This window comes from Stenella coeruleoalba, assembly GCF_951394435.1.
Source record: "Stenella coeruleoalba genome assembly, contig: scaffold_109, whole genome shotgun sequence".
NCBI classification, from domain to species: Eukaryota; Metazoa; Chordata; class Mammalia; order Artiodactyla; family Delphinidae; genus Stenella; species Stenella coeruleoalba.
In genome coordinates, this window is record NW_027646462.1 from 942469 (window position 1) to 964514 (window position 22046).

A 22046-nucleotide genomic window follows, 5' to 3' on the forward strand; every position below is an offset into this window, starting at 1 on the left:
TCTGCCCCGCTTTCAAGTCCTCTTGGCAGCCTTACTTCAGTGTATTTTTGGACGATAGCTGTCATTTATAACTCTGCAGGTTTGCGAATTACAGTGCCCCTGAGCTCCTTTCTTCAACTCGCTTTCTTGTGACCTGGCCGCAACACCGCAGGATGGCTTCAGGCCCTAATCTGGTTCTGGCCTGGCATGCTGAGCCTTTGGTTAATTCCTCTTCCTGGTGGGAAATGAGAGTTAAATTTGCCCGTCCAGACACCTCCAGCTAGCCTCTCATTGGTTCTCGCTATTCCTGTTCATCTTCCGCAGAAATTTCAAACTGGGCCAAACAGGAGGTTAAAGGGACTGACTCTCCAAGTGGGGGAGAGTGTTAGTAAAGCGTCTGGAATGTTGCACCCGAGTACCAGGGGAGGAAAACTGAGACATATTTGAACACGTCTCCCGATCACATGGTTGATCATACTCTAGGTTCCACATGCATGTTTTAGCTGAAGGAAGAATACCTTAAACCTGGGTAGTTGAAACCCGTGGAATGGGTACCATGCAATATGACTTCAAAGGGTCTTCATTTGCTCACCGAACCTCTGCAATCCTATCACTGCTGCGTTTATGCCCCTGTACACATGCTTGATTCTCTTTCGGAGACATAGCAATCCATAGGTTTTAAGATACTTACTAGTCAGGTACATTCTTAGGCGTTTAATATGCGGTGTTGAGTCCATTTCGTTGAGCAACGAGTAGCTCTTGTCTATTCCATATTTGGCTTAAGGAACTTTATCTGTGCTCATTTCAATCTCTGGTTTTATGCAGCACCCCAACTCACCTTTCCCCTTAAGCAAGCATAAGTTGGTTTTCTAAATTTGAGACCCTGTTCTGTTCTGTAATTCAGTTCCTGTGTAGCCAAGTTTACATTCCGTGTATTACTGATATCTTATGATGTTTCTTTTTCTGTGTGAGTTACTTCAGTTAGAATCATCATACCTGAATCCACTCATTGTGCTGCTACGGGCCTGATGACACAGATTTCATTGCTGAGTGATATTGCTTTGTAAGTAAATACCACAACTTCTTTATCCATTTTTCACTTTCTGCGATGTTGAACTTGTACTGTAAACGAGGTTCTTGTAAACAGAGCCGTTCCAAACTTTGGGGTGGCTGTGTCTTTTTGATTTTAATTTCCCTAAGCTATAGGACCATAAGTGGCAGTGCCCTAGGCTCTGTTGCTTTGTTTTTTAGATGTTTCAGGAAACACCATACACTTCTCCGGAGTGTCTGTTGGCAATTTACATCCCGCCCATCAGCATAACAAGGCTCCCAGTTCTCCATGGCCTGTCCTGCCTTTCTGGATTTTACACTTTTTTCAGATGGCCCTTTTGACCGGGGGGAAGTGAGACTTCATTGTAGTGCAGATTTCCTTTGCAAGCTTGTTTGGTTGGCCAAAAAGGGCGTATGCGTTTTTTCCTGAATATATTCAGGAAAAAACGCATACGCCCTTTTTGGCCAAGTGCATCATTGTGGACGTTCTGCCTCTTTTCCTATGCTTTCAGTGCAATTCCAGTCTACCTCCTGAAATCGGTTTCCTGCAATTCTGCCCCGCTTTCAAGTCCTCTTGGCAGCCTTACTTCAGTCTATTTTTGGACGATAGCTGTCATTTATAACTCTGCAGGTTTGTGAATTACAGTGCCCCTGAGCTCCTTTCTTCAACTCGCTTTCTTGTGACCTGGCCGCAACACCGCAGGATGGCTTCAGGCCCTAATCTGGTTCCGGCACGGCACGCTGAGCCTTTGGTTAATTCCTCTTCCTGGTGGGAAATGAGAGTTAAATTTGCCCGTCCAGACACCTCCAGCTAGTCTCTCATTGGTTCTCGCTATTCCTGTTCATCTTCCGCAGAAATTGCAAACTGGGCCAAACAGGAGGTTAAAGGGACTGACTCTCCAGGTCGGGAGAGTGTTAGTAAAGCATCTGGAATGTTGCACCCGAGTACCAGGGGAGGAAAACTGAGACATATTTGAACATGTCTCCCGATCACATGGTTGATCATACTCTAGGTTCCACATGCATGTTTTAGCTGAAGGAAGAATACCTTAAACCTGGGTAGTTGAAACCCGTGGAATGGGTACCATGCAATATGACTTCAAAGGGTCTTCATTTGCTCACCGAACCTCTCCAATCCTATCACTGCTGCGTTTATGCCCCTGTACACATGCTTGATTCTCTTTCGGAGACATAGCAATCCATAGGTTTTAAGATACTTACTAGTCAGGAACATTCTTAGGCGTTTAATATGGGGTGTTGAGTCCATATCGTTGAGCAAGGAGTAGCTCTTGTCTATTCCATATTTGGCTTAAGGAACTTTATCTGTGCTCATTTCAATCTCTGGTTTTATGCAGCACCCCAACTCACCTTTACCCTTAAGCAAGAATAAGTTGGTTTTCTAAATTTGAGACCCTGTTCTGTTCTGTAATTCAGTTCCTGTGTAGCCAAGTTTACATTCCGTGTATTACTGATATCTTATGATGTTTCTTTTTCTGTGTGACTTATTTCAGTTAGAATCATCATACCTGAATCCACTCACTGTGCTGCTAAGGGCCTGATGACACAGATTTCATTGCTGAGTGATATTGCTTTGTAAGTAAATACCACAACTTCTTTATCCATTTTTCACTTTCTGCGATGTTGAACTTGTACTGTAAACGAGGTTCTTGTAAACAGAGCCATTCCAAACTTTGGGGTGGCTGTGTCTTTTTGATTTTAATTTCCCTAAGCTATAGGACCATAAGTGGAAGTGCCCTAGGTTCTGTTGCTTTGTTTTTTAGATGTTTCAGGAAACACCATACACTTCTCCCGAGTGGTTGTTGGCAATTTACATCCCGCCCATCAGCATAACAAGGCTCCCAGTTCTCCATGGCCTGTCCTGCCTTTCTGGATTTTACACTTTTTTCAGATGGCCCTTTTGACCGGGGGGAAGTGAGACTTCATTGTAGTGCAGATTTCCTTTGCAAGCTTGCTTGGTTGGCCAAAAAGGGCGTATGCGTTTTTTCCTGAATATATTCAGGAAAAAACGCATACGCCCTTTTTGGCCAAGTGCATCATTGTGGACGTTCTGCCTCTTCTCCTATGCTTTCAATGCAATTCCAGTCTACCTCCTGAAATCGGTTTCCTGCAATTCTGCCCCGCTTTCAAGTCCTCTTGGCAGCCTTACTTCAGTGTATTTTTGGACGATAGCTGTCATTTATAACTCTGCAGGTTTGCGAATTACAGTGCCCCTGAGCTCCTTTCTTCAACTCGCTTTCTTGTGACCTGGCCGCAACACCGCAGGATGGCTTCAGGCCCTAATCTGGTTCTGGCCTGGCATGCTGAGCCTTTGGTTAATTCCTCTTCCTGGTGGGAAATGAGAGTTAAATTTGCCCGTCCAGACACCTCCAGCTAGCCTCTCATTGGTTCTCGCTATTCCTGTTCATCTTCCGCAGAAATTGCAAACTGGGCCAAACAGGAGGTTAAAGGGACTGACTCTCCAAGTGGGGGAGAGTGTTAGTAAAGCGTCTGGAATGTTGCACCCGAGTACCAGGGGAGGAAAACTGAGACATATTTGAACACGTCTCCCGATCACATGGTTGATCATACTCTAGGTTCCACATGCATGTTTTAGCTGAAGGAAGAATACCTTAAACCTGGGTAGTTGAAACCCGTGGAATGGGTACCATGCAATATGACTTCAAAGGGTCTTCATTTGCTCACTGAACCTCTCCAATCCTATCACTGCTGCGTTTATGCCCCTGTACACATGCTTGATTCTCTTTCGGAGACATAGCAATCCATAGGTTTTACGATACTTACTAGTCAGGTACATTCTTAGGCGTTTAATATGCGGTGTTGAGTCCATTTCGTTGAGCAAGGAGTAGCTCTTGTCTATTCCATATTTGGCTTAAGGAACTTTATCTGTGCTCATTTCAATCTCTGGTTTTATGCAGCACCCCAACTAACCTTTCCCCTTAAGCAAGCATAAGTTGGTTTTCTAAATTTGAGAACCTGTTCTGTTTTGGAATTCAGTTCCTGTGTAGCCAAGTTTACATTCCGTGTATTAGTGATATCTTATGATGTTTCTTTTTCTGTGTGACTTATTTCAGTTAGAATCATCATACCTGAATCTACTCATTATGATGCTACGGGCCTGATGACACAGATTTCATTGCTGAGTGATACTGCATTGTGCGTAAGTACCACAAGTTCTTTATCCATTTTTCACTTTCTGCGATGTTGAACTTGTACTGTAAACGAGGTTCTTGTAAACAGAGCCGTTCCAAACTTTGGGGTGGCTGTGTCTTTTTTATTTTAATTTCCCTAAGCTATAGGACCATAAGTGGAAGTCTCCTAGGCTCTGTTGCTTTGTTTTTTAGATGTTTCATGAAACACCATACACATCTCCCAAGTGTCTGTTGGCAATGTACATCCCGCCCATCAGCATAACAAGGCTCCCAGTTCTCAATGGCCTGTTGCCTTTCTGGATTTTACACTTTTTTCAGATGGCCCTTTTGACCGGGGGGAAGTGAGACTTCATTGTAGTGCAGATTTCCTTTGCAAGCTTGCTTGGTTGGCCAAAAAGGGCGTATGCGTTTTTTCCTGAATATATTCAGGAAAAAACGCATACGCCCTTTTTGGCCAAGTGCATCATTGTGGACGTTCTGCCTCTTTTCCTATGCTTTCAATGCAATTCCAGTCTACCTCCTGAAATCGGTTTCCTGCAATTCTGCCCCGCTTTCAAGTCCTCTTGGCAGCCTTACTTCAGTCTATTTTTGGACGATAGCTGTCATTTATAACTCTGCAGGTTTGTGAATTACAGTGCCCCTGAGCTCCTTTCTTCAACTCGCTTTCTTGTGAACTGGCCGCAACACCGCAGGATGGCTTCAGGCCCTAATCTGGTTCTGGCACGGCACGCTGAGCCTTTGGTTAATTCCTCTTCCTGGTGGGAAATGAGAGTTAAATTTGCCCGTCCAGACACCTCCAGCTAGTCTCTCATTGGTTCTCGCTATTCCTGTTCATCTTCCACAGAAATTGCAAACTGGGCCAAACAGGAGGTTAAAGGGACTGACTCTCCAGGTCGGGAGAGTGTTAGTAAAGCGTCTGGAATGTTGCACCTGAGTACCAGGGGAGGAAAACTGAGACATATTTGAACACGTCTCCCGATCACATGGTTGATCATACTCTGGGTTCCACATGCATGTTTTAGCTGAAGGAAGAATACCTTAAACCTGGGTAGTTGAAACCCGTGGAATGGGTACCATGCAATATGACTTCAAAGGGTCTTCATTTGCTCACCGAACCTCTCCAATCCTATCACTGCTGCGTTTATGCCCCTGTACACATGCTTGATTCTCTTTCGGAGACATAGCAATCCATAGGTTTTAAGATACTTACTAGTCAGGAACATTCTTAGGCGTTTAATATGGGCTGTTGAGTCCATTTCGTTGAGCAAGGAGTAGCTCTTGTCTATTCCATATTTGGCTTAAGGAACTTTATCTGTGCTCATTTCAATCTCTGGTTTTCTGCAGCACCCCAACTCACCTTTCCCCTTAAGCAAGAATAAGTTGGCTTTCTAAATTTGAGACCCTGTTCTGTTCTGTAATTCAGTTCCTCTGTAGCCAAGTTTACATTCCGTGTATTACTGATATCTTATGATGTTTCTTTTTCTGTGTGACTTATTTCAGTTAGAATCATCATACCTGAATCCACTCACTGTGCTGCTAAGGGCCTGATGACACAGATTTCATTGCTGAGTGATATTGCTTTGTAAGTAAATACCACAACTTCTTTATCCATTTTTCACTTTCTGCGATGTTGAACTTGTACTGTAAACGAGGTTCTTGTAAACAGAGCCGTTCCAAACTTTGGGGTGGCTGTGTGTTTTTGATTTTAATTTCCCTAAGCTATAGGACCATAAGTGGAAGTGCCCTAGGTTCTGTTGCTTTGTTTTTTAGATGTTTCAGGAAACACCATACACTTCTCCCGAGTGGTTGTTGGCAATTTACATCCCGCCCATCAGCATAACAAGGCTCCCAGTTCTCCATGGCCTGTCCTGCCTTTCTGGATTTTACACTTTTTTCAGATGGCCCTTTTGACCGGGGGGAAGTGAGACTTCATTGTAGTGCAGATTTCCTTTGCAAGCTTGCTTGGTTGCCAAAAAGGGCGTATGCGTTTTTTCCTGAATATATTCAGGAAAAAACGCATACGCCCTTTTTGGCCAAGTGCATCATTGTGGACGTTCTGCCTCTTTTCCTATGCTTTCAATGCAATTCCAGTCTACCTCCTGAAATCGGTTTCCTGCAATTCTGCCCCGCTTTCAAGTCCTCTTGGCAGCCTTACTTCAGTCTATTTTTGGACGATAGCTGTCATTTATAACTCTGCAGGTTTGTGAATTACAGTGCCCCTGAGCTCCTTTCTTCAACTTGCTTTCTTGTGACCTGGCCGCAACACCGCAGGATGGCTTCAGGCCCTAATCTGGTTCCGGCACGGCACGCTGAGCCTTTCGTTATTTCCTTTTCCTGGTGGGAAATGAGAGTTAAATTTGCCCGTCCAGACACCTCCAGCTAGTCTCTCATTGGTTCTCGCTATTCCTGTTCATCTTCCGCAGAAATTGCAAACGGGGCCAAACAGGAGGTTAAAGGCGCTGACTCTCCAAGTGGGGAGAGTGTTAGTAAAGCGTCTGGAATGTTGCACCCGAGTACCAGGGGATTAAAACTGAGACATATTTGAACACGTCTCCCATTCACATGGTTGATCATACTTGGGTTCCACATGCATGTTTTAGCTGAAGGAAGAATACCTTAAACCTCGAGAGTTAAGACCCGTGTAATGGGTACCATGCAATATGACTTCAAAGGGTCTTCATTTGCTCACCAAACCTCTCCAATCCTATCACTGCTGCGTTCATGCCCCTGTACACATGCTTGATTCTCTTTCGGAGACATAGCAATCCATAGGTTTTAAGATACTTACTAGCCAGGAACATTCTTAGGCGTTTAATATGGGGTGTTGAGTCCATTTCGTTGAGCAAGGAGTAGCTCTTGTCTATTCCATATTTGGCTTAAGGAACTTTATCTGTGCTCATTTCAATCTCTGGTTTTATGCAGCACCCCAACTCACCTTTCCCCTTAAGCAAGCATAAGTTGGTTTTCTAAATTTGAGACCCTGTTCTGTTCTGTAATTCAGTTCCTGTGTAGCCAAGTTTACATTCCGTGTATTACTGGTATCTTATGATGTTTCTTTTTCTGTGTGACTTATTTCAGTTAGAATCATCATACCTGAATCCACTCACTGTGCTGCTAAGGGCCTGATGACACAGATTTCATTGCTGAGTGATATTGCTTTGTAAGTAAATACCACAACTTCTTTATCCATTTTTCACTTTCTGCGATGTTGAACTTGTACTGTAAACGAGGTTCTTGTAAACAGAGCCGTTCCAAACTTTGGGGTGGCTGTGTCTTTTTGATTTTAATTTCCCTAAGCTATAGGACCATAAGTGGAAGTGCCCTAGGTTCTGTTGCTTTGTTTTTTAGATGTTTCAGGAAACACCATACACTTCTCCCGGGTTGTTGTTGGCAATTTACATCCCACCCATCAGCATAACAAGGCTCCCAGTTCTCCATGGCCTGTCCTGCCTTTCTGGATTTTACACTTTTTTCAGATGGCCCTTTTGACCAGGGGGAAGTGAGACTTCATTGTAGTGCAGATTTCCTTTGCAAGCTTGCTTGGTTGGCCAAAAAGGGCGTATGCGTTTTTTCCTGAATATATTCAGGAAAACACGCATACGCCCTTTTTGGCCAAGTGCATCATTGTGGACGTTCTGCCTCTTTTCCTATGCTTTCAATGCAATTCCAGTCTACCTCCTGAAATCGGTTTCCTGCAATTCTGCCCCGCTTTCAAGTCCTCTTGGCAGCCTTACTTCAGTCTATTTTTGGACGATAGCTGTCATTTATAACTCTGCAGGTTTGTGAATTACAGTGCCCCTGAGCTCCTTTCTTCAACTTGCTTTCTTGTGACCTGGCCGCAACACCGCAGGATGGCTTCAGGCCCTAATCTGGTTCCGGCACGGCACGCTGAGCCTTTGGTTATTTCCTTTTCCTGGTGGGAAATGAGAGTTAAATTTGCCCGTCCAGACACCTCCAGCTAGTCTCTCATTGGTTCTCGCTATTCCTGTTCATCTTCCGCAGAAATTGCAAACTGGGCCAAACAGGAGGTTAAAGGCGCTGACTCTCCAAGTCGGGAGAGTGTTAGTAAAGGGTCTGGAATGTTGCACCCTAGTACCAGGTGAGGAAAACTGAGACATATTTGAACACGTCACCCGTTCACATGGTTGATCATACTCGGGGTTCCACATGCATGTTTTAGCTGAAGGAAGAATACCTTAAACCTGGAGAGTTGAGACCCGTGTAATGGGTACCATGCAATATGACTTCAAAGGGTCTTCATTTGCTCACCAAACCTCTCCAATCCTATCACTGCTGCGTTCATGCCCCTGTACACATGCTTGATTCTCTTTTGGAGACATAGCAATCCATAGGTTTTAAGATACTTACTAGTCAGGTACATTCTTAGGCGTTTAATATGCGGTGTTGAGTCCATTTCGTTGAGCAAGGAGTAGCTCTTGTCTATTCCATATTTGGCTTAAGGAACTTTATCTGTGCTCATTTCAATCTCTGGTTTTATGCAGCACCCCAACTCACCTTTACCCTTAAGCAAGTATAAGTTGGTTTTCTAAATTTGAGACCCTGTTCTGTTTTGGAATGCAGTTCCTGTGGAGCCAAGTTTACATTCCGTGTATTACTGATATCTTATGATGTTTCTTTTTCTGTGTGACTTATTTCAGTTAGAATCATCGTACCTGAATCCACTCATTGTGCTGCTAAGGACCTGATGACACAGATTTCATTGCTGAGTGATATTGCTTTGTAAGTAAATACCACAACTTCTTTATCCATTTTTCACTTTCTGCAATGTTGAACTTGTACTGTAAATGATGTTCTTGTAAACAGAGCCGTTCCAAACTTTGGGGTGGCTGTGTCATTTTGATTTTAATTTCCCTAAGCTATAGGACCATAAGTGGAAGTGCCCTAGGCTCTGTTGCTTTGTTTTTTAGATGTTTCAGGAAACACCATACACTTCTCCCCAGTGGTTGTTGGCAATTTACATCCCGCCCATCAGCATAACAAGGCTCCCAGTTCTCCATGGCCTGTCCTGCCTTTCTGGATTTTACACTTTTTTCAGAATGCCCTTTTAACCGGGGAGAAGTGAGACTTCATTGTAGTGCAGATTTCCTTTGCAAGTTTGCTTGGTTGGCCAAAAAGGGCGTATGCGTTTTTTCCTGAATATATTCAGGAAAAAACGCATACGCCCTTTTTGGCCAAGTGCATCATTGTGGACGTTCTGCCTCTTTTCCTATGCTTTCAATGCAATTCCAGTCTACCTCCTGAAATCGGTTTCCTGCAATTCTGCCCCGCTTTCAAGTCCTCTTGGCAGCCTTACTTCAGTATATTTTTGGACGGTAGCTGTCATTTATAACTCTGCAGGTTTGTGAATTACAGTGCCCCTGAGCTCCTTTCTTCAACTTGCTTTCTTGTGACCTGGCCGCAACACCGCAGGATGTCTTCAGGCCCTAATCTGGTTCTGGCACGGCACGCTGAGCCTTTGGTTAATTCCTCTTCCTGGTGGGAAATGAGAGTTAAATTTGCCCATCCAGACACCTCCAGCTAGTCTCTCATTGATTCTCGCTATTCCTGTTCATCTTCCGCAGAAATTGCAAACTGGGCCAAACAGGAGGTTAAAGGGACTGACTCTCCAAGTGGGGAGAGTGTTAGTAAGCGTCTGGAATGTTGCACCCGAGTACCAGGGTACGAAAACTGAGACATATTTGAACACGTCTCCCGATCACATGGTTGATCATACTCTAGGTTCCACATGCATGTTTTAGCTGAAGGAAGAATACCTTAAACCTGGGTAGTTGAAACCCGTGGAATGGGTACCATGCAATATGACTTCAAAGGGTCTTCATTTGCTCACCGAACCTCTCCAATCCTATCACTGCTGCGTTTATGCCCCTGTACACATGATTGATTCTCTTTCGGAGACATAGCAATCCATAGGTTTTAAGATACTTACTAGTCAGGTACATTCTTAGGCGTTTAATATGCGGTGTTGAGTCCATTTCGTTGAGCAAGGAGTAGCTCTTGTCTATTCCATATTTGACTTAAGGAACTTTATCTGTGCTCATTTCAATCTCTGGTTTTATGCAGCACCCCAACTCACCTTTCCCCTTAAGCAAGCATAAGTTGGTTTTCTAAATTTGAGACCCTGTTCTGTTTTGTAATTCAGTTCCTGTGTAGCCAAGTTTCCATTCCGTGTATTACTGATATCTTATGATGTTTCATTTTCTGTGTGACTTATTTCAGTTAGAATCATCATACCTGAATACACTCATTGTGCTGCTAATGGCCTGATGACATAGATTTCATTGCTGAGTGTTATTGCTTTGTAAGTAAATACCACAGCTTCTTTATCCATTTTTCATTTTCTGCGATGTTGAACTTGTACTGTAAACGAGGTTCTTGTAAACAGAGGCGTCCCAAACTTTGGGGTGGCTGTGTCTTTTTGATTTTAATTTCCCTAAGCTGTAGGACCATAAGTGGAAGTGCCCTAGGCTCTGTTGCTTTGCTTTTTCGATGTTTCAGGAAACACCATACACTTCTCCCGAGTGTCTGTTGGCAATTTACATCCCGCCCATCAGCATAAGAAGGCTCCCAGTTCTCCATGGCCTGTCGTGCCTTTCTGGATTTTACACTTTTTTCAGATGGCCCTTTTGACCGGGGGAAGTGAGACTTCATTGTAGTGCAGATTTCCTTTGCAAGCTTGCTTGGTTGGCCAAAAAGGGCGTATGCGTTTTTTCCTGAATATATTCAGGAAAAAACGCATACTCCCTTTTTGGCCAAGTGCATCATTGTGGACGTTCTGCCTCTTTTCCTATGCTTTCAATGCAATTCCATCTACCTCCTGAAATCGGTTTCCTGCAATTCTGCCCCGCTTTCAAGTCCTCTTGGCAGCCTTACTTCAGTCTATTTTTGGACGATAGCTGTCATTTATAACTCTGCAGGTTTGTGAATTACAGTGCCCCTGAGCTCCTTTCTTCAACTCGTTTTCTTGTGAGCTGGCTGCAACACCGCTGGATGGCTTCAGGCCCTAATCTGGTTCCGGCACGGCATGCTGAGCCTTTGGTTATTTCCTCTTTCTGGTGGGAAATGAGAGTTAAATTTGCCCGTCCAGACACCTCCAGCTAGTCTCTCATTGGTTCTCCCTATTCCTGTTCATCTTCCGCAGAAATTGCAAATGGGGCCAAACAGGAGGTTAAAGGTGCTGACTCTCCAAGTGGGGAGAGTGTTAGTAAAGCGTCTGGAATGTTGCACCCGAGTACCAGGGGAGGAAAACTGAGACATATTTGAACACGTCTCCCATTCACACGGTTGATCATACTCTGGGTTCCACATGCATGTTTTAGCTGAAGGAAGAATACCTTAAACCTGGAGAGTTGAGACCCGTGTAATGGGTACCGTGCAATATGACTTCAAAGGGTCTTCATTTGCTCACGAACCTCTCCAATCCTATCACTGCTGCGTTTATGCCCCTGTACACATGCTTGATTCTCTTTCGGAGACATAGCAATCCATAGGTTTTAAGATACTTACTAGACAGGTACATTCTTAGGCGTTTAATATGCGGTGTTGAGTCCATTTCGTTGAGCAAGGAGTAGCTCTTGTCTATTCCATATTTGGCTTAAGGAACTTTATCTGTGCTCCTTTCAATCTCTGGTTTTATGCAGCACCCCTACTCACCTTTACCCTTAAGCAAGAATAAGTTGGTTTTCTAAATTTGAGACCCTGTTCTGTTCTGTAATTCATTTCCTGTGGAGCCAAGTTTACATTCCGTGTATTACTGATATCTTATGATGTTTCTTTTTCTGTGTGACTTATTTCAGTTAGAATCATCATACCTGAATCCACTCATTGTGCTGCTAAGGGCCTGATGACACAGGTTCATTGCTGAGTGATATTGCTTTGTAAGTAAATACCACAACTTCTTTCTCCATTTTTCACTTTCTGCGATGTTGAACTTGTACTGTAAACGAGGTTCTTGTAAACAGAGGCGTCCCAAACTTTGGGGTGGCTGTGTCTTTTTGATTTTAATTTCCCTAAGCTATAGGACCATAAGTGGCAGTGCCCTAGGCTCTGTTGCTTTGTTTTTTAGATGTTTCAGGAAACACCATACACTTCTCCTGAGTGGTTCTTGGCAATTTACATCCCGCCCATCAGCATAACAAGGCTCCCAGTTCTCCATGGCCTGTCCTGCCTTTCTGGATTTTACACTTTTTTCAGATGGCCCTTTTGACCGGGGGGAAGTGAGACTTCATTGTAGTGCAGATTTCCTTTGCAAGCTTGCTTGGTTGGCCAAAAAGGGCGTATGCGTTTTTTCCTGAATATATTCAGGAAAAAACGCATACGCCCTTTTTGGCCAAGTGCATCATTGTGGACGTTCTGCCTCTTTTCCTATGCTTTCAATGCAATTCCAGTCTACCTCCTGAAATCGGTTTCCTGCAATTCTGTCCCGCTTTCAAGTCCTCTTGGCAGCCTTACTTCAGTCTATTTTTGGACGATAGCTGTCATTTATAACTCTGCAGGTTTGTGAATTACAGTGCCCCTGAGCTCCTTTCTTCAACTCGCTTTCTTGTGAGCTGGCCGCAACACCGCAGGATGGCTTCAGGCCCTAATCTGGTTCCGGCACGGCACACTGAGCCTTTGGTTAATTCCTCTTCCTGGTGGGAAATGAGAGTTAAATTTGCCCGTCCAGACACCTCCAGCTAGTCTCTCATTGGTTCTCGCTATTCCTGTTCATCTTCCGCAGAAATTGCAAACTGGGCCAAACAGGAGGTTAAAGGGACTGACTCTCCAAGTCGGGAGAGTGTTAGTAAAGCGTCTGGAATGTTGCACCCGAGTACCAGGGTACGAAAACTGAGACATATTTGAACACGTCTCCCGATCACATGGTTGATCATACTCTGGGTTCCACATGCATGTTTTAGCTGAAGGAAGAATACCTTAAACCTGGGTAGTTGAAACCCGTGGAATGGGTACCATGCAATATGACTTCAAAGGGTCTTCATTTGCTCACCGAACCTCTCCAATCCTATCACTGCTGCGTTTATGCCCCTGTACACATGCTTGATTCTCTTTCGGAGACATAGCAATCCATAGGTTTTAAGATACTTACTAGTCAGGTACATTCTTAGGCGTTTAATATGCGGTGTTGAGTCCATTTCGTTGAGCAAGGAGTAGCTCTTGTCTATTCCATATTTGGCTTAAGGAACTTTATCTGTGCTCATTTCAATCTCTGGTTTTATGCAGCACCCCAACTCACCTTTCCCCTTAAGCAAGCATAAGTTGGTTTTCTAAATTTGAGACCCTGTTCTGTTCTGTAATTCAGTTCCTGTGTAGCCAAGTTTACATTCCGTGTATTACTGATATCTTATGATGTTTCTTTTTCTGTGTGAGTTACTTCAGTTAGAATCATCATACCTGAATCCACTCATTGTGCTGCTACGGGCCTGATGACACAGATTTCATTGCTGAGTGATATTGCTTTGTAAGTAAATACCACAACTTCTTTATCCATTTTTCACTTTCTGCGATGTTGAACTTGTACTGTAAACGAGGTTCTTGTAAACAGAGCCGTTCCAAACTTTGGGGTGGCTGTGTCTTTTTGATTTTAATTTCCCTAAGCTATAGGACCATAAGTGGCAGTGCCCTAGGCTCTGTTGCTTTGTTTTTTAGATGTTTCAGGAAACACCATACACTTCTCCGGAGTGTCTGTTGGCAATTTACATCCCGCCCATCAGCATAACAAGGCTCCCAGTTCTCCATGGCCTGTCCTGCCTTTCTGGATTTTACACTTTTTTCAGATGGCCCTTTTGACCGGGGGGAAGTGAGACTTCATTGTAGTGCAGATTTCCTTTGCAAGCTTGTTTGGTTGGCCAAAAAGGGCGTATGCGTTTTTTCCTGAATATATTCAGAAAAAAACGCATACGCCCTTTTTGGCCAAGTGCATCATTGTGGACGTTCTGCCTCTTTTCCTATGCTTTCAATGCAATTTCAGTCTACCTCCTGAAATCGGTTTCCTGCAATTCTGCCCTGCATTCAAGTCCTCTTGGCAGCCTTACTTCAGTCTATTTTTGGACGATAGCTGTCATTTATAACTCTGCAGGTTTGTGAATTACAGTGCCCCTGAGCTCCTTTCTTCAACTCGCTTTCTTGTGACCTGGCCGCAAAACCGCAGGATGGCTTCAGGCCCTAATCTGGTTCCGGTACGGCACGCTGAGCCTTTGGTTATTTCCTCTTCCTGGTGGGAAATGAGAGTTAAATTTGCCCGTCCAGACACCTCCAGCTAGCCTCTCATTGGTTCTCGCTATTCCTGTTCATCTTCCGCAGAAATTGCAAACTGTGCCAAACAGGAGGTTAAAGGCGCTGACTCTCCAAGTGGGGAGAGTGTTAGTAAAGCGTCTGGAATGTTGCACCCGAGTACCAGGGGAGGAAAACTGAGACATATTTGAACACGTCTCCCGTTCACATGGTTGATCATACTTGGGTTCCACATGCATGTTTTAGCTGAAGGAAGAATACCTTAAACCTCGAGAGTTAAGACCCGTGTAATGGGTACCATGCAATATGACTTCAAAGGGTCTTCATTTGCTCACCAAACCTCTCCAATCCTATCACTGCTGCGTTCATGCCCCTGTACACATGCTTGATTCTCTTTCGGAGACATAGCAATCCATAGGTTTTAAGATACTTACTAGCCAGGAACATTCTTAGGCGTTTAATATGGGGTGTTGAGTCCATTTCGTTGAGCAAGGAGTAGCTCTTGTCTATTCCATATTTGGCTTAAGGAACTTTATCTGTGCTCATTTCAATCTCTGGTTTTATGCAGCACCCCAACTCACCTTTCCCCTTAAGCAAGCATAAGTTGGTTTTCTAAATTTGAGACCCTGTTCTGTTCTGTAATTCAGTTCCTGTGTAGCCAAGTTTACATTCCGTGTATTACTGGTATCTTATGATGTTTCTTTTTCTGTGTGACTTATTTCAGTTAGAATCATCATACCTGAATCCACTCACTGTGCTGCTAAGGGCCTGATGACACAGATTTCATTGCTGAGTGATATTGCTTTGTAAGTAAATACCACAACTTCTTTATCCATTTTTCACTTTCTGCGATGTTGAACTTGTACTGTAAACGAGGTTCTTGTAAACAGAGCCGTTCCAAACTTTGGGGTGGCTGTGTCTTTTTGATTTTAATTTCCCTAAGCTATAGGACCATAAGTGGAAGTGCCCTAGGTTCTGTTGCTTTGTTTTTTAGATGTTTCAGGAAACACCATACACTTCTCCCGGGTTGTTGTTGGCAATTTACATCCCACCCATCAGCATAACAAGGCTCCCAGTTCTCCATGGCCTGTCCTGCCTTTCTGGATTTTACACTTTTTTCAGATGGCCCTTTTGACCAGGGGGAAGTGAGACTTCATTGTAGTGCAGATTTCCTTTGCAAGCTTGCTTGGTTGGCCAAAAAGGGCGTATGCGTTTTTTCCTGAATATATTCAGGAAAAAACGCATACGCCCTTTTTGGCCAAGTGCATCATTGTGGACGTTCTGCCTCTTTTCCTATGCTTTCAATGCAATTCCAGTCTACCTCCTGAAATCGGTTTCCTGCAATTCTGCCCCGCTTTCAAGTCCTCTTGGCAGCCTTACTTCAGTCTATTTTTGGACGATAGCTGTCATTTATAACTCTGCAGGTTTGTGAATTACAGTGCCCCTGAGCTCCTTTCTTCAACTTGCTTTCTTGTGACCTGGCCGCAACACCGCAGGATGGCTTCAGGCCCTAATCTGGTTCCGGCACGGCACGCTGAGCCTTTGGTTATTTCCTTTTCCTGGTGGGAAATGAGAGTTAAATTTGCCCGTCCAGACACCTCCAGCTAGTCTCTCATTGGTTCTCGCTATTCCTGTTCATCTTCCGCAGAAATTGCAAACTGGGCCAAACAGGAGGTTAAAGGCGCTGACTCTCCAAGTCGGGAGAGTGTTAGTAAAGGGTCTGGAATGTTGCACCCTAGTACCAGGTGAGGAAAACTGAGACATATTTGAACACGTCACCCGTTCACATGGTTGATCATACTCGGGGTTCCACATGCATGTTTTAGCTGAAGGAAGAATACCTTAAACCTGGAGAGTTGAGACCCGTGTAATGGGTACCATGCAATATGACTTCAAAGGGTCTTCATTTGCTCACCAAACCTCTCCAATCCTATCACTGCTGCGTTCATGCCCCTGTACACATGCTTGATTCTCTTTTGGAGACATAGCAATCCATAGGTTTTAAGATACTTACTAGTCAGGTACATTCTTAGGCGTTTAATATGCGGTGTTGAGTCCATTTCGTTGAGCAAGGAGTAGCTCTTGTCTATTCCATATTTGGCTTAAGGAACTTTATCTGTGCTCATTTCAATCTCTGGTTTTATGCAGCACCCCAACTCACCTTTACCCTTAAGCAAGTATAAGTTGGTTTTCTAAATTTGAGACCCTGTTCTGTTTTGGAATGCAGTTCCTGTGGAGCCAAGTTTACATTCCGTGTATTACTGATATCTTATGATGTTTCTTTTTCTGTGTGACTTATTTCAGTTAGAATCATCATACCTGAATCCACTCATTGTGCTGCTAAGGACCTGATGACACAGATTTCATTGCTGAGTGATATTGCTTTGTAAGTAAATACCACAACTTCTTTATCCATTTTTCACTTTCTGCAATGTTGAACTTGTACTGTAAATGATGTTCTTGTAAACAGAGCCGTTCCAAACTTTGGGGTGGCTGTGTCATTTTGATTTTAATTTCCCTAAGCTATAGGACCATAAGTGGAAGTGCCCTAGGCTCTGTTGCTTTGTTTTTTAGATGTTTCAGGAAACACCATACACTTCTCCTGAGTGGTTCTTGGCAATTTACATCCCGCCCATCAGCATAACAAGGCTCCCAGTTCTCCATGGCCTGTCCTGCCTTTCTGGATTTTACACTTTTTTCAGATGGCCCTTTTGACCAGGGGGAAGTGAGACTTCATTGTAGTGCAGATTTCCTTTGCAAGCTTGCTTGGTTGGCCAAAAAGGGCGTATGCGTTTTTTCCTGAATATATTCAGGAAAAAACGCATACGCTCTTTTTGGCCAAGTGCATCATTGTGGACGTTCTGCCTCTTTTCCTATGCTTTCAATGCAATTCCAGTCTACCTCCTGAAATCGGTTTCCTGCAATTCTGCCCCGCTTTCAAGTCCTCTTGGCAGCCTTACTTCAGTCTATTTTTGGACGATAGCTGTCATTTATAACTCTGCAGGTTTGTGAATTACAGTGCCCCTGAGCTCCTTTCTTCAACTTGCTTTCTTGTGACCTGGCCGCAACACCGCAGGATGGCTTCAGGCCCTAATCTGGTTCCGGCACGGCACGCTGAGCCTTTGGTTATTTCCTTTTCCTGGTGGGAAATGAGAGTTAAATTTGCCCGTCCAGACACCTCCAGCTAGTCTCTCATTGGTTCTCGCTATTCCTGTTCATCTTCCGCAGAAATTGCAAACTGGGCCAAACAGGAGGTTAAAGGCGCTGACTCTCCAAGTCGGGAGAGTGTTAGTAAAGGGTCTGGAATGTTGCACCCTAGTACCAGGTGAGGAAAACTGAGACATAATTGAACACGTCACCCGTTCACATGGTTGATCATACTCGGGGTTCCACATGCATGTTTTAGCTGAAGGAAGAATACCTTAAACCTGGAGAGTTGAGACCCGTGTAATGGGTACCATGCAATATGACTTCAAAGGGTCTTCATTTGCTCACCAAACCTCTCCAATCCTATCACTGCTGCGTTCATGCCCCTGTACACATGCTTGATTCTCTTTTGGAGACATAGCAATCCATAGGTTTTAAGATACTTACTAGTCAGGTACATTCTTAGGCGTTTAATATGCGGTGTTGAGTCCATTTCGTTGAGCAAGGAGTAGCTCTTGTCTATTCCATATTTGGCTTAAGGAACTTTATCTGTGCTCATTTCAATCTCTGGTTTTATGCAGCACCCCAACTCACCTTTACCCTTAAGCAAGTATAAGTTGGTTTTCTAAATTTGAGACCCTGTTCTGTTTTGGAATGCAGTTCCTGTGGAGCCAAGTTTACATTCCGTGTATTACTGATATCTTATGATGTTTCTTTTTCTGTGTGACTTATTTCAGTTAGAATCATCATACCTGAATCCACTCATTGTGCTGCTAAGGGCCTGATGACACAGATTTCATTGCTGAGTGATATTGCTTTGTAAGTAAATACCACAACTTCTTTATCCATTTTTCACTTTCTGCAATGTTGAACTTGTACTGTAAATGATGTTCTTGTAAACAGAGCCGTTCCAAACTTTGGGGTGGCTGTGTCATTTTGATTTTAATTTCCCTAAGCTATAGGACCATAAGTGGAAGTGCCCTAGGCTCTGTTGCTTTGTTTTTTAGATGTTTCAGGAAACACCATACACTTCTCCCCAGTGGTTGTTGGCAATTTACATCCCGCCCATCAGCATAACAAGGCTCCCAGTTCTCCATGGCCTGTCCTGCCTTTCTGGATTTTACACTTTTTTCAGAATGCCCTTTTAACCGGGGAGAAGTGAGACTTCATTGTAGTGCAGATTTCCTTTGCAAGTTTGCTTGGTTGGCCAAAAAGGGCGTATGCGTTTTTTCCTGAATATATTCAGGAAAAAACGCATACGCCCTTTTTGGCCAAGTGCATCATTGTGGACGTTCTGCCTCTTTTCCTATGCTTTCAATGCAATTCCAGTCTACCTCCTGAAATCGGTTTCCTGCAATTCTGCCCCGCTTTCAAGTCCTCTTGGCAGCCTTACTTCAGTATATTTTTGGACGGTAGCTGTCATTTATAACTCTGCAGGTTTGTGAATTACAGTGCCCCTGAGCTCCTTTCTTCAACTTGCTTTCTTGTGACCTGGCCGCAACACCGCAGGATGTCTTCAGGCCCTAATCTGGTTCTGGCACGGCACGCTGAGCCTTTGGTTAATTCCTCTTCCTGGTGGGAAATGAGAGTTAAATTTGCCCATCCAGACACCTCCAGCTAGTCTCTCATTGATTCTCGCTATTCCTGTTCATCTTCCGCAGAAATTGCAAACTGGGCCAAACAGGAGGTTAAAGGGACTGACTCTCCAAGTGGGGAGAGTGTTAGTAAGCGTCTGGAATGTTGCACCCGAGTACCAGGGTACGAAAACTGAGACATATTTGAACACGTCTCCCGATCACATGGTTGATCATACTCTAGGTTCCACATGCATGTTTTAGCTGAAGGAAGAATACCTTAAACCTGGGTAGTTGAAACCCGTGGAATGGGTACCATGCAATATGACTTCAAAGGGTCTTCATTTGCTCACCGAACCTCTCCAATCCTATCACTGCTGCGTTTATGCCCCTGTACACATGATTGATTCTCTTTCGGAGACATAGCAATCCATAGGTTTTAAGATACTTACTAGTCAGGTACATTCTTAGGCGTTTAATATGCGGTGTTGAGTCCATTTCGTTGAGCAAGGAGTAGCTCTTGTCTATTCCATATTTGACTTAAGGAACTTTATCTGTGCTCATTTCAATCTCTGGTTTTATGCAGCACCCCAACTCACCTTTCCCCTTAAGCAAGCATAAGTTGGTTTTCTAAATTTGAGACCCTGTTCTGTTTTGTAATTCAGTTCCTGTGTAGCCAAGTTTCCATTCCGTGTATTACTGATATCTTATGATGTTTCATTTTCTGTGTGACTTATTTCAGTTAGAATCATCATACCTGAATACACTCATTGTGCTGCTAATGGCCTGATGACATAGATTTCATTGCTGAGTGTTATTGCTTTGTAAGTAAATACCACAGCTTCTTTATCCATTTTTCATTTTCTGCGATGTTGAACTTGTACTGTAAACGAGGTTCTTGTAAACAGAGGCGTCCCAAACTTTGGGGTGGCTGTGTCTTTTTGATTTTAATTTCCCTAAGCTGTAGGACCATAAGTGGAAGTGCCCTAGGCTCTGTTGCTTTGCTTTTTCGATGTTTCAGGAAACACCATACACTTCTCCCGAGTGTCTGTTGGCAATTTACATCCCGCCCATCAGCATAAGAAGGCTCCCAGTTCTCCATGGCCTGTCGTGCCTTTCTGGATTTTACACTTTTTTCAGATGGCCCTTTTGACCGGGGGAAGTGAGACTTCATTGTAGTGCAGATTTCCTTTGCAAGCTTGCTTGGTTGGCCAAAAAGGGCGTATGCGTTTTTTCCTGAATATATTCAGGAAAAAACGCATACGCCCTTTTTGGCCAAGTGCATCATTGTGGACGTTCTGCCTCTTTTCCTATGCTTTCAATGCAATTCCATCTACCTCCTGAAATCGGTTTCCTGCAATTCTGCCCCGCTTTCAAGTCCTCTTGGCAGCCTTACTTCAGTCTATTTTTGGACGATAGCTGTCATTTATAACTCTGCAGGTTTGTGAATTACAGTGCCCCTGAGCTCCTTTCTTCAACTCGTTTTCTTGTGAGCTGGCTGCAACACCGCTGGATGGCTTCAGGCCCTAATCTGGTTCCGGCACGGCATGCTGAGCCTTTGGTTATTTCCTCTTTCTGGTGGGAAATGAGAGTTAAATTTGCCCGTCCAGACACCTCCAGCTAGTCTCTCATTGGTTCTCCCTATTCCTGTTCATCTTCCGCAGAAATTGCAAATGGGGCCAAACAGGAGGTTAAAGGTGCTGACTCTCCAAGTGGGGAGAGTGTTAGTAAAGCGTCTGGAATGTTGCACCCGAGTACCAGGGGAGGAAAACTGAGACATATTTGAACACGTCTCCCATTCACACGGTTGATCATACTCTGGGTTCCACATGCATGTTTTAGCTGAAGGAAGAATACCTTAAACCTGGAGAGTTGAGACCCGTGTAATGGGTACCGTGCAATATGACTTCAAAGGGTCTTCATTTGCTCACGAACCTCTCCAATCCTATCACTGCTGCGTTTATGCCCCTGTACACATGCTTGATTCTCTTTCGGAGACATAGCAATCCATAGGTTTTAAGATACTTACTAGACAGGTACATTCTTAGGCGTTTAATATGCGGTGTTGAGTCCATTTCGTTGAGCAAGGAGTAGCTCTTGTCTATTCCATATTTGGCTTAAGGAACTTTATCTGTGCTCCTTTCAATCTCTGGTTTTATGCAGCACCCCAACTCACCTTTACCCTTAAGCAAGAATAAGTTGGTTTTCTAAATTTGAGACCCTGTTCTGTTCTGTAATTCATTTCCTGTGGAGCCAAGTTTACATTCCGTGTATTACTGATATCTTATGATGTTTCTTTTTCTGTGTGACTTATTTCAGTTAGAATCATCATACCTGAATCCACTCATTGTGCTGCTAAGGGCCTGATGACACAGATTTCATTGCTGAGTGATATTGCTTTGTAAGTAAATACCACAACTTCTTTCTCCATTTTTCACTTTCTGCGATGTTGAACTTGTACTGTAAACGAGGTTCTTGTAAACAGAGGCGTCCCAAACTTTGGGGTGGCTGTGTCTTTTTGATTTTAATTTCCCTAAGCTATAGGACCATAAGTGGCAGTGCCCTAGGCTCTGTTGCTTTGTTTTTTAGATGTTTCAGGAAACACCATACACTTCTCCTGAGTGGTTCTTGGCAATTTACATCCCGCCCATCAGCATAACAAGGCTCCCAGTTCTCCATGGCCTGTCCTGCCTTTCTGGATTTTACACTTTTTTCAGATGGCCCTTTTGACCGGGGGGAAGTGAGACTTCATTGTAGTGCAGATTTCCTTTGCAAGCTTGCTTGGTTGGCCAAAAAGGGCGTATGCGTTTTTTCCTGAATATATTCAGGAAAAAACGCATACGCCCTTTTTGGCCAAGTGCATCATTGTGGACGTTCT